We start from the raw sequence: 14,106 nt of genomic DNA, 5'->3' as shown, positions 1-14,106 counted from the left end.
ATGTAAGAATGCAGAATCAAGTACTTCTTATTGTGTTCTCTGATGGGAACTTTCCCAGAGGAGCTCTTTCGTGAGGGTGACTTTCTGGACAGATTTCTGAATAATCACCATCTGAGGCATAAGGAATACACAAAGACTGAAAAAATATCTTTTAAATTTCTTCCACAGTCTCCTTAACGGATCACAGTTATCCATCTCTAAAATTTAGTATTATATTAGTTGCCTTCTAGCCTGCTTTGAGGATAATTTTACTTTGGAGGATAAATACCTTCAAAATGACATAACGCTCATTTCCAGCTGTTTTGTTTGTTTCGAAAACTTTTTATATTTGCAGAATCTCAACACTGAAATTATTTCACATGTCTTATGAAGTGTTTTTATTCTTCAAATTTCCAGTAGCTGCAAGGAATCATGTGTTACCCACATGTGGTTTCTATTTTCTCAAAAGTAGCACCTTTACATACCTGCTGTGTTTGAGGTTCCATTTCTCAGTCGTACCTGTGATATCCCAATTCCAGCTGGGGATTAGATAAGGGAGGGAAAGTGAGCTGTCTTGTAGTAATGATAAAAAGGAAGAAGGAAACAGAAATTCCCTCTACAAACCCTTGAAAAATGCAGCAGTGTATTGCTGTAAGTCTCAGATGCTATAGTGGTGTTATGTCTACGTGTTATTAAAAATGTGCTATTGCTATAAAAATTTAGCATTGCAGATTTCAGGACAATACTGCAAAAATATTTAGCTTGCTTTAATTATCTGTAGTCATGTGAAATTTCTAAATATGAGATGCTATAATCCTTTTACTTAGTTTTTAATTTAAAGTATTGCTTCTTGACACTAAGCTGTTAAACCCATGTATTATAAGTTCAGAATAACTTCTTTTATGTTCTGGCACTAAGCTAGACTTCTTGCCTTGTCTCCTAATGTTGAATAATGGAAAATAATTAACTTCAAATTCAAAGTGTTGCTTTTTATTATATGACAGTATTACTTATAATATGGATTTCAAAAGACATTTTTAAGTGCAGGCACAAATCAATTATACGCAAAGAATAAATTATCTCTATGCCAGAAAATAGTACCTGTTTGATGAAAAGCTTATTCGTAAGTGCCATTGCTGTCAGACTTTTATGATGTCTGTATGTGTTGAAAGTGGAGATGCAACAAAGTTGTGGTGCTGTTCAAAGTGGTCTTTAGAGGCTGGAGAATTTGGCTGTATCAGGGAAGGGTGTTGCCAGCAGGTCAAGGGAGGTGACTCTTTCTCTCTGCTCCACATTGGTGAGACGAGCCTGGTGTGCTCGTCTGCTTGTCACGTGAACAAAGACTGAGAAAATAGGGTTTTTGACCTTGAAAAGAGAAGGTTCTGGGGGAGAGGATCTTGTAATTGTGCATAAATACTAAACTGGATAAAGGTAGTGGTGACAAGAAGAAGTGAGACTAAAATAAAATACAAGAAATTCCATATAAACTTTAAGAAATCACTAGATGTGGCATTTTGTTTTGGGGTTTTGTTGACAAGGTGGTGTTCAAAGGTTGGACTCAATTTCGTTTATTTTTTAAATACACAAGCTTCTGAAATCTTTTTAAGCAATACTTTCATTAGAAATGCAAATCTTTAGCACTGGTCACTATAAATATTTTAATGGTTTCAACTGCCATTTATGAGTGCCATTGGTGAACGGTAACTCTGAATGTAAATCACAACTATTGAGATGTTTGAATGTGAAATATCAAATAGAAGATGAAGGGTTGTAATTTCTTTAGTCACTTTTATTTTCCAGAATAGGAAACAAAAAATTAAGTTACTTGATTTTTTCCTTTGGTTCTTTTTTTTTTTCTTCACTCTTATTTACTCCTATCTATGAGTTTGCTTGATGCACAAAGAATATATTATTTTTTTTCTGAATTTGTGTGTACTTTTGTGTATACTTGTGAAAAAAGGGGATCCTCTATGGAGATCAGTGCCAGTTCTTTGTATAGTAGTTACCATAGTGAGCATGTTATATGCATTCAAATTGCTGTAGATCAATACAGAACATTAATAACCAATAGATTTAGAGGTAATTTTTTCATGAAAATAGGATGCTTAAAAAATGTAACATTATTCCATGCTTACATAAGAGGGTTTGTGTAAGTGCAATGCAGACTACATTGGAAACATTTTTTTCCCCTACAGCAGTCAATATTTTTTGTGCAGTACTGCTTTTCCGTGCAGATCTGTTGACAATAAATTTTTATCTCATGTTTTCTGTTGCTATTACCTCTGAAACAGCTCACCTGGTGGCTTTTTAGAATAGGGAAGGGTAGGGATTTAACAGCAACATTTTGCCTCCCTGTAAACATCATTAGATGAACCAATGATTAGACTGTCAGGAGCCACATCCCATTGCTGTATCTGTGGTGCTGTAGTTGGGATGGTATTAATTTAGGGGGAAAACAATTGATGTGGCTCTAGCCAAAGGTAATTTAGTCTTTGAATAATGTAATAACTCAGACAAACACACCAAATGGTATTTTGTCACCACAGGATCTTCTTTCTTTTCAGCAACAAAAATGTAATTCTTATTTATCATTGAAATGAAGTAACTACTCAGTGTGCGTCTTTAATAGTTCTCAAAATGTGGGAGGTATTTATAGGAAACTGAGAAATGAAAAAAAACTCCAAATACGTTAAAAAAACCAGTTTGTGGACTTTATCCATCTGTGTTAAATATTTGACCCTGCAGATATAAAGAGTTGTACATGTTTCAGTCCACACATAAAATACAGTGAACAGTAGTCAATGGTAGTTCCTCATTACAAGCAATACCTTTCTTGGGAATGATGTTTGATAATGAGGATGGATTCCATGGGGGGAATTTTGGACATGAATCCACTTAAAAAAAAAATCAAGGGCTGGGTTGCAGCTTCACAAAGCTTCTGAAACCTGCGGCAGCACACAGGGCTGTCAGGAAGGGATGATGTCCAGGGTGTCCCACCTCCCTTGATAATATTCTTTCTCCAACACATACTAAACACAAACGAGTTCTTCTCAGTTTTCTTTACTGTATTTGCAGGGATATTCCCTGGAGGAAGTAGAGAAGTTGCTTTGGCAGTGGTGACAGTTATGTATCAACTGCAGGAAGCATAAAAAGTTGTGGCTTCTCATGCAAAAAGTCTTCACGCTGTGGCTCAAAAGTAATTTCTTCTGTGAAACAAGGGATTCCCCCTTCTCCCAAAATAATAAAATTCAAATAAGGAAAAGAATCCCTGGCCCCTGATTTTCTGCTGCAGTGTACTCTGAAATCATTTAAACTTACACGCTCCAAGGTCAAACTTGTTATTAAATGCTGTCAGAGCAAAAGCATTTGCTTGGGTGGAAAAAACCTTAAAAATAGAAATCCAGGCTTTGAAAAATTGGGCCTCACAGTATTCTCTGATAGAAGAAAGTGTTTTGTTCTGTTGTAATGTGAAATAGCACACTGGACACTTTCAGCAAAGAGACACTGCATTTGGAACAAGGACTGAAAACAAAAGCAGTGACTGCTGTGCTTAAAAGTGATGAGGGATAGACAATCACACTTAGTTTCAGGCACCAGTGATGCCATTAAAACCAGAGTCTTCTCCAAGGCCATTTGTGTAGTGAATTATGGTGACTTGGCTTCTCTCTGGGAACCTTAGTGACCCATCTAGTACTAGTTGAGGTGAATCCCTTATATTCAGGACTGTACTGAGTTCTCCTTAGAGTTTTTGTGGTTTGTCTATTTTTGTGGCCCTGCTGGAGGTGAGGTAAGGTTATCGTGATTGGAATTTTAATCTAAATTTTGTAATTTTGATTTTTGTTGGAAATAACTTCTGGTGGCAGCTACGAGACTTTTCTCCTGTAAGACTTCTCTCCTGCCTGTTCCAGGAGAGAGAACTAGGAAAAGAAACCTAACAGAGAATAAGGGAACAAGATGTGGGTTTGTAGGGAGCTGTGAAGGTGTTGGTAAGTTCAGGCAGTCATTTAAGGAGGAGAGAAGTTGTGCTTTGTGAGGAAAGCCAGAAATCTATGGGAAGAACAGAAGGAAAGTAAGATGAAAAGGAAAATGTATATGGCACTGGGATGGCAAAGACATGGGGTGATGATGAGGAGCCATTTACCATTTGAAAGATGCGTATATTTATCCCAAAGATATTTTTCACAGAATATGCTGAGTTGGAAGAAACTCACAAGGATCATCAAGTCCAACTCCTTGTTCCATACTCTGTGGTTTAGATACTGATGAAATGTGAGCAGTCTGAAATCCTTGGTACATGTTGTCTGGTGTTTTCACCAACATTGGTAGTTGCATTGCTAACCAAAAAGGTGCACTGGTCTTGACTATTCCATGTGCTCTGTGCTCATGAAGGGGAAAGAACGTGCACCCCGAGACCTCAGGGATTTGTCATGTCTGACAGCAGGAGTTCGAAGTGATGAACACTTGAGTCTGAGCTAAATGCCAAGAGTAAGAGTTTTTTTGATGTATAAATTGCCATAATATACATGAATGTTCAAGACTGAACTGTCAAATAGCCTTCACGTGCAGTGCGAGCAGAGCTGTGACCTCATCCTCAAGTTAATTCTCAAAAATGATTGTTAAAAACTATAGAAATACAAGTGCTAATTTTTGAACGACTTCGTTTCTTGCTTCTCTGTCAGCAGATCAATATTTACAGCATGTACAGCTTAAGTAATATATGCAAATTATTCCTTTTTAGCTTCCTTTTCAGAATGTGTGAAACATCTTGAGGCATCATGTAAGACTAGCAAATTATAGTGGAGCTCAGTAAAATGAATACCTGTTAAAGCAATACATCCTGTATGGGATATGTTTGCTTGTGGAAGATGTCGAAAACGTGAACATGAGATCAAATGAGTAGATTTGTGAAGAAGTATTAAACTCTTTATTATAACAGTAAGATATTTTTACCATACAGAAATAGAAAATACCAAGTCTGCTTTAGAGGGGGTGTCTCTATCCATGGATGGCAAAGCATCACCTGATCATACTACCCAGCAGAGTTACAGTTGTGGTTCATTCTCTCACGGTGTTAACACTGCTCACTGTACCAGGAGACAATAAAACCACAGTAAATTAGTATAGGCAAGATGAAAAACAAAGATTCATGTCTATTCTAGTGTTGCTGACCTGAGTTACAGCTAAGGATGATAAGTGAGAACAAAGTTGTTCAAAATAACAAAAGAACAAAACCCTAAACTGAAAAGCAAAGCCTTTCTTTAATCAAGATAATTCACTCTCCTGAAAACTTTAAGTATAGAAACAGACATAATTTTTATTTATTTATAGAAATTGCAAGTATCAGGCTCCTTATTAACTCCTGTGATGGCTTTAGCTTAGACTTTTGTATGTTTGTGGGAATGTATCTTGTCTGCATTTATACCCTGATCTGTCCACCCTAAAATCTTTTGGTTTCTTTGGCTCTAGTTTAAGGTGTCCCTTTTTGGGTAGTCAGGGTATTACCAAAACCATTCATCGGCTTATAAAGTTGCATAATTTCAAGATGTGTTAGTTAAGTAATCATAATTTATAAACCATGATGTAGATTTTTTTTTTTTTAGGATGGGTGTTTAGTATAATCAGCTAATGTGTTTTTAATTATGATTATCCTTGCCCAAAAATGAAAATTGTTCTGCTTTGCTAGCTAGATCACATAAATTAAAACACTTGCTGACATGATTAAATCAACACAAAGTAAGAGCAAGTAATTTTCCCTGAATCTGAGAAAAATACACTGGAAATAAAGTAGAGTAGCAGCAGATACTATCAGAAGAATGCTCTGCAGGAAGTGTAAAATTTCTTTTATTTTCAAGTAAAATGGAGTCAGGGATACAATCCTAAATGGTTGGATCTCCTGAAATTCTGACAGTCATCTGAATTCACATATCTAAGTACTTTTATAGGGGTATTAAACTCTGCCCCATACCATTTCTGGAAGAAAGGTCAGATTTAAATTGGATTCAAAGATTAAGAGTGCAATGTTCTTAATTTACTGTACTAGCACTGACCTCATGTTGCTTGGTTTTTAGAAAGTTTCCTCATGGCAAATGATTTGTAACTTTCCCATCTGTAACCTGCCTTATCACAGCGAATTTCAGGAATTGAATCAACATTTTCTTGTTTCCTCAAAGTGTCTGATCTTTAAGTAAAGAAAATGCAGAGGGGGGAAATGTAACAGCCCTATGGATTGCCTTGTTTTAGGACATCTTTTAATTCACAGTGAAGGGGTTTTAGGTTTTGAGTAGCGAGCAAGGAAAGGGTTCCCAACACTGAGTGCTCAAGTTTGGGTTCTTCTGCAATTGTTCCTCTGCTCATCTCACAAGCAGTCTGACTGTATAGATACAGATATTGATAAAGATATAGATATAAATGCAACAGCACAGCTTAGTCTCCATGTACACTTTCTCAATGTGTGTTCTGGTTTCTCTATAGTAAGACAAGTCATCCACCAGTATTATTCAGATCTTCTGTCATAGGATTATTTACTGGAGTTCATTTTCTGATAACCTTTAGTCCATCTCTGAAGTTCAGCCTTCCTTCTGAGAGCACTTCAAAATGTGTTTCCTTTCAAGCATGTCTTTTACCCTAGACTTGTGTTTTTGTTGGCTGGAAGTCCTCGTACCAATAGAGGTGATGTTTTAAGCTGTGAACACCTGCCTGTTAGGAAATGAACTGAGACCATCAACTCATTTCACAAAGGCCAGCAAACAGCTGTCAGATGGCAATGATGTAAACTTCACAGCAGCAATCAAAATTCTTGTGAAACTGCCCAGAAATGGTTCTGAACGATGAGAAGAAAAAAAAGAAAGAAGGTCATATGAGCAGTTGGGTTGAAAAGAGGTGGCTGTGTCAGCAGAAAGCGCAGTGCATGGGGGATAAGCAGTTGGAGCAGTAAGAAAGCACAGAGAGCATATGCTTTTGATAACATTTAAATGATTCTTTCCTCTCACCTCTAGTGAAGACAGTAGCTCCTGTCTTGATTATGAGAACTCATGATTAAAATAGTGAAAAGTCTTAATATTATGCCATGTGGTATATGTGCTGCTCTAACCATGTTTGCTTACCATCTTCCTTTTGCTTCATGAAGAAGCTGCTCTGTGTCTCTGAATAGGTAGAATCCTTCAAAGGAACAATTCAGAAGAAAATGGAATAAAAATAATAATAGCAGATAGATGCTGTCTTTAGTATGTAGTTCTCAGCAGCAAATTAACTCATGATAAGTTATTAAGGCAGAAAGCATTGATAATGTTTGAAAGGCAAAGTGCCTGTACTCTGTGTAGATATACTTTGTTCTCTTTCACAGGTCTATGTCAGACATAGTTCTGCTGCCACCAGAGAAAGGCTATTCCTATTGTATATTCCTGACAGTTGTAAATGTGATATTTTGTAGTTAAAGTTATGGAGGAGGGATGCAGTGGGAGAAGGTGAGCAGTTCTGTACCAAGGCTGCCCTCTGCAGAATGTTACTGTGTTAGTTTGCAAGTTTATTTTGCCTTTTTTAATGTAGAAATACAATGAAATTACATATTATTAAGTGCAAATATTTGTTTGAAAGAGAGGAAAAAGGTGAAACTATGAAATTATTACTGGATAAAATGAAGCTTACACTAAAGACAGCTTCTTCTAATTCTAGTATCATATATTACTGATGACTGTGATAGAAAACTATGGTCATGGGCATAATTTCTTCTCTCACCCCATGTCCATTAGCACATTCAATTTGACATAAGAGGGGGTTAACTATACAAAATGTTTGGCAATCAATTTGATGCTAATAGAAGGGTTTGCATCCAAGTCCCTTTTCTCTTGTCAAGGGATGGAGTATAATATGCTTCAAACCTTGTGATGCCTTTGAAAAAAGAGGTTCATTTTGTTAGCACAAACACTAATCCTTTTGTTCAGGTCAGGTACTTAACCATGTGGCTTCCTAACTAGGTGAGGTGTAGACAGGAGTGTCAAGAAGTGAAAATATGCCTAAAAATAGGGGAACATATGGTGAGTACTTTTAAATTTGTACGAAGTACTTTTCTTTCTCCTACTCTCAGAACAATGTGAAGACTTACTTCATACTGCAATTCGTAATGTGCTGTTAAGTTGCTGACTGTGTGGTAAGAGAGACAGGATATGTTAATGTAGATAAATTGTCCTTTTTTTCCCTCCACCCAGTGGGTTTTCAAAATCATTCCCTCCATTTTCAGTTGTGAGATAGCAGGACAGAGAGGGAATTTCAGTTTGTGTTTCTTTATATCTGGAAGGGAAGACAATGTGATTTCATATGAAAATGTTCAGGCATCAGGTCAATATTCTACCATCAGTGACCAGCAAATAATTTATTTCTTAATAAGAAATTTACTTTCTGTCATTTACAATTAATTATGAGAACTTCTCAGGTCTCAAGTAATGAAGTTTGAGATCAGTTTTGCTTTTGCCATGTTTTTGACCGAACCCAATGCTCTGACTGCTAAAGGCATTCTTTACATGCCTAATGATTTCTAAAATTTTAAGTGAACACAAATGAAGTTGCAAAGGAGTGTTAGTAAAATTTAAAACAATTTTAGTGAAAACTGAGAAAAATAACATGATCATTAATGAGAGAACATGGAAATATTTTATGGATTTAGGTGGGATTTACTTTTTTCAACTGTGTGTCATCACAGTACTGCAACTTCTCTAGAAATAGTCCTTGTATGGTATTGGAACTGCTTCAGATCTATATAGTAGAGGGTTATAACTGTCAACTGTATGCCTTAAAATGAAGTAACAAGAATCTTAGTTTGGTTAGAGGAGTAATTTATACAATAACAGATGAAGTAAACCTGAAAACATGGGAATGCCACCATCTAGTTCACTATCCTGTCTTGGAAATCGGCCATAGACAAAGGTGTAGGTAAAGAGAAGACAGGGCCAGCACACATGAGACATCCACATGGTAACAGCTGTCTTGCAGTGATTTCACCTCACTAACTTTGAACTTCAGTTCGCTTCTGTGTATTTAATTCCTTAACGAGAAGACAAGTTAGGGTTTTTGAACATGGAACTGCAGCATCCGCTGCATCTTTTAGAAGTACCGGAGGTCTTGTGTGAAGAAGCCCCCCTTCTTTTTTTCTCCCCTTTAGTTTTAGTTATACTTTGGATCCAAGCAGGTGCTGCCACCTTCTGAAGCCTCCTGTCTTGAAGGGGAGAGTACAGCCAGTTCTACAGAGCTCTTATGTGTTGCAGATGATTTGTAGGGTCTAGTTCAGCTACTACTACCTCCACTTTGTCCTCCCTTCATTCTGAAAACTCCCAGTCTTGGTTTCCTGCCTGTACCAGTTGATTTCATTTAAGGTACCCCTCTTCCTACATCTGCATAATTGTCTTGACAGCCTTTGGTGAAGTATTTCTTCTAAGGGATGTGGCTTAAAGGGGGGCCATGTCAGTGCTCACCCCTGCAGACACATCAGTGACTGTAAGGCCGAATCCTACAAACACTTTCCCTTGACAAACAAAATAAACTAATGTTAGGTTCTTCTAATTTGGGCTTGGAATTTCTATCTCACAAAGATTTTATGTGGTTAGTTTGTTAAATTGATGTTAATCTAAGCTCTAATGTCTGGCAGCACATCACGACAGTCACACTGTCATTGACTTTTTACCATGTAAAAGAAACCACAAGGTGTCAAGAAGAAGAGTGTATGGAAAAATCCTTCAAATATACTCTCTAGGTAGACAGTAGTATTTAGAGGTGTTTCAGTAGTATGGTTAATCTCTTCAGGAGGTCTAAATGAAGTTCACTTATTTCTAGTAGAGGTAATTTTCCTAATGTTTTTAGTATATTTTTTTGCTGCCCTCTAAGTCCACTGTTTCGTGTACTATGTTGATATTGTTTAAAGTTGACTTCATACATATGTCTTCATCAGGGCTTGAAGAACAACAACAAAAAAAAGCATTAAATCACCCTGTAATGTTTAGTTATATCAGATGTATTTTTGTTTGCTTCTCTGGTGGGCAACATTATCAACATTAAACATATTTGGTAATTAAAGGTGCTTAGTGATGGTTTCAGAGGGTTAGATGGACCTTGTAAAAATATTTTAGAGGCAGTTCCATTAAAACTTGACTGTAAAAGTCTCATCACAAAACCTTTCCCTCATTCAGCAAGAATTGTCCTTTCTGAAAATGCTGTCTTGTGATAAAGTAATTTAGGAGAACCAAGGCTTATCAAAGATTTCCTTTAAGGCTTATCTAAACTTCCCTTAAACAAATTCTTTAGAAATATAAACCTAGTTTTTCTGCACTACCTCAGGGGCATCTCTGGTGAACTTCTAGAAGTAAAAAATAGAACCAAACAAAGACAAGACAATGAATAACAAGAAAATCTTAAACCAAACAAATTATTTTAGCTCCAAATTAAAAAGGAGAGGTATGATAAACTTGTGTGAATAGTACACGGGATTTTAGCAACACCTTGTGCTGGGAAGGACAGAATGACCTCTGCTCGTGACAGCTGAGATTTCCATCTGGCCTTGGCATGTTTCCCATGTCAAAATCTTTGAGCTTTAACCGCTTCATTTCACAGAGTGGACTAAAACTCAACCCTTACCTTGTTGCTGGAGCAGTCACTTGGTGTAACTGCACACCATCACCAGGCTTTTCCCTGTCTTTCCAAATGCTTTTAAAAGGACCCTTGAGAAGGTGGTGAATCCTGTAATGCAGATAAAAGCTGTACAAGGGATCATAAATACCTGCTTATCTTACATCATATGGGCTGATATACTCTATCGTGTGAAGCACTTGTACCAACAATGAGACTTGTGGCTTGGTAGAGGATGAGATGGAGTTTTGTGTTCAGTCAGGGATTCTCAAAGCAAAGGAGCAATAGAATAGAAATTATTTCTTCTCTTAATCACTAAAATGCCATTATTTGAATTGCAGTATTTACACTAGTTGCTGACTAGTGAGACCATTTGAAATATTCTCATCTGTTCTTTTCTTCAATTATATCTCAAGGCTTACGAGGCTGTTTCACTGTCTCAGTTCTCTAGCTGGTGATTTTTCAATTAAGATGTGAAACATTCCTTTTTTGTTATATAGATTTAATTACAATTCTTTGAAATATAATGCTTGGGTATTGGGTGTGTGTCGGTTTCAGGGAAATGAAACTGCTGCTTGTTCTGTCAGTTAGAGAAAATACAGTAATTTATTCTCAAAATGTGGAATTATCTTTGAAATCTCATACAAATAGCTATGGTTTGTTAATCTTGCCTGTCTCCTAGACCTTGAATAATAAAAAATGTTATCTATACGTTTTAGAACTCACTACTGAGAATTTGTTTTTACCGGGTTTTATTTGCCTTCTTTACTGGGTTACTAAACTATTTTTCTATGTTGGTCTTTTCATAATTAGTTTTCTTATAATTCAGTATTTAATATCATAATTATATTCAAGGTAAAAATTGCACAGGACACTGTTTCTACTCTTGGGTTTCTCTGGCCTTCCAGCAGTGTTGCTTTAAAAAGCTGCAAGACCCAAAATATCTGTAAAAATAACACCCGTTATTAGTTTACAGTCTCTACTTCTCCACCAGACTAATACCATTTTGAAGTTAATCCTAAGACATTGAAATGCAAAAAAGAAAGAAATACTGAATTTATTCACTTAGTCCAAGCAGGTTCATAGCAAAATATGAAGATTAATAATTGTTCCTAAAATTCTTTGAGATGAAAGGCCACACTAAGTGTTGGCATTATTTTATTGAAATGGAATATTGAGCCCTCACCTCAACATGACCTATTGCTACCCACTGTTATATAGGCAGAAGAATTTGCTCTCTGTCAGTTTTGACTGTGTAGTAAATGATTCAGCCCCTTGATTCCTCAAGAGGTTTGCTTTTATGAAATAAAAAGAATCCAGAGGATCATAAAGCTGATATTTTAAAAAAGCCCTGAAAAGTCATCAGATTCAGAGAGGTGGGACAAGCGCTACCTGTATCTCTCAAACTGTCCTTGAACCTAGTTGTTCAAGGACACACATGTTGAACATCTGTGATAATCATGTTTAATATATGTTGCAGGATCATAATAACTCAATAACTCTTAATTAGCTTTCATTTGGGTCATTACGTGGCACTGGCTTAATGCAAAAATGTATCAGTTGTTTCATGCACGTCTTATATTTAAGAAATTCAGTTTATAGGATGGATAATAGTAAACAAATTCATACCTCTGCTATGATGAGTGATTCCCCTTTCTTCTTATTTTTTCTGTTTAAAGTGTCTTTACATGAACATCACAATCTGTTGTTGTCACCTTTTTCAGTGCACTCCAATGCAGGAGATCCCATTTTTGCCTATTCAATAGCATGTTTTCCACACCCGCTTTTCAGTGCTCTTGATGGAGCAGCACATCTGTAGCACTTTAATTACAGCTATGAAGCAGAATTAGTACTTTCACATCTTGGGCACTAAGTCCAGTTTCTGAGTAACATACTTCAGTATTATAAAACTGTAATATGCCACCTTCCCTTAAAATAACCCTAAACAAACAGCACTAAAGCCAGTGGAGGGAGGGGTGGAGAATCCAGATCTGTCACTGACATTGTATTTTCAGTAAAGAACCTGCTGAAAGATGAAATTTTTAATTTAAGTGCTCAAAGTGGCAGGTGTGACAGGGCTTGAGTGAATGAATTATGGGTGAGTAGCCCCTGGCCATGTCTTTGCCTCTCAGTATTTGGTATGGAGAACAATGCTGACTTGCTAAGGGAAGTGCCAGGGGCTGGTGGGTTCTCTGCTCTGCATCAGTCATGCAGGTTCTGGGCTCATTCTCCTCTGGATAACCTACCAGTACCGTCAGTCAGTGAAAAAACATCTCAGCTTTAATTCCTGTTTTGTTCTTCTCCCAGAGAAGGACTTGTAGGGCTGGATACCACAACACAGTTGTCTTAATTTACATTAAGGCCTTTGAAAATGTACCAGGGAAAGGGACTAAGCACGACTTGATGCAAAATCTTCTTCAACTTCTCTGACTTCTGTTTCATAACAGAAGATTACAGGTCAAAGACTTTAAACTTTGGCAGCATATTCTGCAAGAACACAGAGTAGCAGTCAGACCATGGTGAAAGGTAGTAACTCCTGCTTTTTGAGGGTGAAATACTGAAGTTGTTCACATCATTGCTATCAGTCTGTCTTGGTTGTTCAGTAGATCCTTTAAAACTAAATAACCAACTGCAACAGACCTGCCCAAGCCTAAAAGAAGTATTTTAATATCAAATAAAAAAAAAGGAAAAAGTAGTCCTTTGGTTCACTCAGTTGACATGACTAATGAATGAAAAAACATTGTGTGATAATTTAAATAAATTATTTCCAGACTTCATTAACTAAATTTATATCTCTTAATTTTCAATTTCCTTCAAGCTTTTAGTTATGCTCCCTTTGGGAGATGAAAAATTTTTGTAGGAAGGTTAGAATCTTAGGATTCTTAAGTTTTTCTTCAGGTTTTAGTTTTTAGAGAGAACTGTAGAGAAACAATTTTACAAAAACTTAAACTATGTTTTTTAGAGGATGAGGGGACTAGTGCTTGCATGAGGTAGAAGTGCTTTTATCTCCCATTTCTGTGGTAAGTAAAGAAAAGATCATAAGTATGATTTGTATCAAAATCTGTTCTTGATAAATGTGGAAAAGCCGTTTCTCAGCATTCAGCCTTTTCCTTGGCACGATTTTTGTAAAACTCCTCTCAGAACACACTTCAGAAACCTAAATGCAGTCTTAAATGTCATGTGGTTTGAAGAATTCTGCATGTGAGCAGGAACAGAGGAAGGAAGGAGGTTTGATTATGATTGCTGCATAGACAAATTGCATGAGAATCTCAGGACTAAAAGGAAATGTCACCTGAAGCACATTGCTTTGGGTTAAATGCCTAATGAGTTGGTGTTTTTACTTCACTGACGTATCTGGTGTCCTGGCTTTCAAATCCTAATGCATTTGGAAAAGGAAAGGGCTGTGAGATCCATTTCAGCTACCTTTTTCCAGACGTAGAGAGTGAAACAAAGGAGTTAAAGCAAACTTACAGAGTAAGCATGCTCATGTCCCCAAAACTTACCTAGTTCATTCTA

This window comes from Empidonax traillii, unplaced genomic scaffold (genome assembly GCF_003031625.1).
Source record: "Empidonax traillii isolate 1590-97213 ecotype Southwest subspecies unplaced genomic scaffold, ASM303162v1 scaffold32:size1966603, whole genome shotgun sequence".
Lineage (NCBI taxonomy): Eukaryota > Metazoa > Chordata > Aves > Passeriformes > Tyrannidae > Empidonax > Empidonax traillii.
The sequence above is the reverse complement of the archived record's forward strand: the minus strand, read 5'-3'. Positions refer to the sequence as shown.